The sequence below is a fragment of the Monodelphis domestica genome, chromosome 7 (genome assembly GCF_027887165.1).
Source record: "Monodelphis domestica isolate mMonDom1 chromosome 7, mMonDom1.pri, whole genome shotgun sequence".
Lineage (NCBI taxonomy): Eukaryota > Metazoa > Chordata > Mammalia > Didelphimorphia > Didelphidae > Monodelphis > Monodelphis domestica.
In genome coordinates, this window is record NC_077233.1 from 15,096,437 (window position 1) to 15,099,245 (window position 2,809).

The window sequence follows — 2,809 nt, forward strand, 5'->3', positions numbered from 1 at the left end:
CAAGGAAATCACTTTAAAAGACTGATATATATTAATTTAAGGTCGCCAAGGAATTCAGCTATGTAATTCCTAAATGAAAACTCAAGTCAGCAGTCAACCTTTTATAAAGTTTAATTACAAACAGGATGAAGAAAGAGAGAGAGAGAGAGAGAGAGAGAGAGAGAGAGAGAGAGAGAGAGAGAGAGAAAGGGGAGAGAAGGGAATAGGGCTTAAATACCCCTTCTGTTTAGGCTGGGTCAAAAGGCCCAAGCCCTTAGCTAGCTGGGGCAAAGAAAGGAGATCAGTCCCTATTACTCACGTGACCAAAATGGAGAAACAGTCTCAGGGGCCTCCACCTCCAGCTTCCTTCAGAGCAAGCTTCTCAGAGAACCTCTCCAACCACTCAGAGCCAAAACTCTCCAACCAACCACCCCCCAGTCCTCAGACCCCTCTCTCTTTAAGCAAACCCTCCAAGTTCCCTCCCCTCAGTTCTCACATCTACCAATCATTGTCCATGTCTTCCCTGTGCCAATGGTGGCTCTAGCTTAACCCAGGACCGCCCAGAGGTCCGTGGCTTTGCACATGTCTGTTGAAGGTCATATTCTCAAATAATTAAATCTTGATCCTTTGCTACAGCCCTTCCTAAATCCTGTTACCCTGAGTAGGGTAGAGATTGGAATGATTAAATTTTGATCTATGCTGCAGCCCTTCCTAAATCCTGTTAGGACTGAGTAGGGTGGAGATTGTAATTTCCAAGACCTGGTTCTGTCATTCCAAGTATCTCCATTGTATCAATTCTAAAATCAATCATGACTCAAAGAAACTCCTGTTCTATGCTTAAGCATAGGTCAAAGCCCTTTCCATTGTTCAGCAAAAGGTTTCTGTCCTAAAGTAATCTTAAGAAGGGAGGAGGAGGAACCTCCCATGCCAAGGGGGGTTCACATTCCAATAGAGTTCCCACTATCAATAGGAAATTTTTCAAGTATGAAATTTCCCAATGGTGAAATTTCCAACATTTATAAGTCTAAGAAATTTTAAGGTTTACACCTATTCTCTTTTTTAAAGTATTAATTAATTCAGTATTTTTATGCCCCCTTTACCAAACTGTGTTGACTCTTTCCCCCCCACAATTTCCCTAGTATTACTCTCATTTCTTTTCTCAATTTTTCTTCTACCTCTTATTTGATCTTTAAAATCCTTTTTCAAGCTTCTCCATTAATTCTTTTTGAACTCAGAACAATTCATATTTTTCTTAGAGGCTTTGGATGCAGCAGTATTAACTTTGTTATCTTCTGAGTTTGTGTTTTGGTCTTCCCTGTAGCCAAAATAACTGTGTTGAAAAAAAATTTTTTTATTTTCTCATTTTCCACGTTTTTCTTTCCTAAATTTAAAAAGTGGTTTTAAGTTGGACTCTATAACTATGTTGAAGGGAGCACTGTTCCAAGCTTCAGTTTCTTTGTGCAGGTACTTTCAGAGCTAGCTCTTGGGACCTAGCTATCTGCTTTCAGTTCTTCCAAGGTGACATGATGCAAGGAGAGAGGTGTTTAATATTCTTTTGGCCTGTGCATAACCATTTTTTTCCACCTTAGAACTGTGACCAGGGTCCCCTGCTCCTCTGTGGCCACGAGCACAGCTGTGTGCTCATCATGTTCCTACTCACCTTGAGGTGGCAACCCAGCACTGTGATCTGGATCTTTGTATGGGAAGTGCAGCAGGAGTCTTGCACCCAGTCAGCAAAGGGAGCCCCGTTAACTGATTCTGAGCAGTTGTCTGCCCTATCCCCCTTACCATCTGTGACTGAAGTTCCAGATGCCTTTGCTGCTTATTCAGCAGCCCCTAGGGGCCTGTTGCTCCAGAGGGTACTACCTTGGCATGTGGTTTTGCGCTCCACTACCACCCTGGTACAATAAATCTTCTGTGCTGACCTTCTAGGTTGTTTTGGGCTGAAAAATGATTTCACCTTATCTTTTTGTGGATTTGTTGTTCCAGAATTCATTTTGAGGTTTTTGGAGGGTGATTTGGTAGAGATCAGGTAGGTCTGTGTACTTCCTCCACCATCTTGGCTTCATGCCCTCTACCCTCCATGTTGTATGTTTGTTTTATAAACATTTTATACATTTTTCTCCCATAAACCTTTTAAAAATTCTTTCCTTCCTTCATGGACCAGTTCCTGGACACTCCTGGAAGAAATAGACTTTTTTGTTTTTGAATAAATTTAGCACAATACCTGATACCTGATAAATAATTTAAAAAAATTTTTTTCATTCATTCATTCAGTGAATTTCAACTTAGAAGTTGGGACTCCAAACATGTCCTCTTATCACGACCCCACCAACAAGATGACAAAAATGAAAGGTTATTCCCCAGAGGATCACATGGATGGGAATCTCAAACTAAGCCCTAGTTTAACATTTGTATAAATACTGCACTATAACTCAGGAATATAAATTTGATTTTGTCAGGTAATTGTACAGCGGAATATTTTGCCCAGCAGGCATTTTTTTTAAAGAGAATGTCTTCTTTGTTCAATTCATGATTAAGAAATGAAATTTAGGTGTCAGTGATGGCATTTGACAGTATAAGCAAAAAAGCAGCTATTCATTAAAACAACCAGCTGAGCACCATGTAGAACATAAAAAAGCAGAGGCTTTCATGTTGGATTAACCTTGCTGATAGGGACCCAAAATGTTAACATTAAAAATATTATTTATTTAAATGACTAGATCAGCCCAGTCTTACTACCTTTTTGTTATAAAGACACACACACATACACACACTCTCTCTCTCTCTCATTTGGATGAAAGACACAAACTAAAAGCAACACATTCAA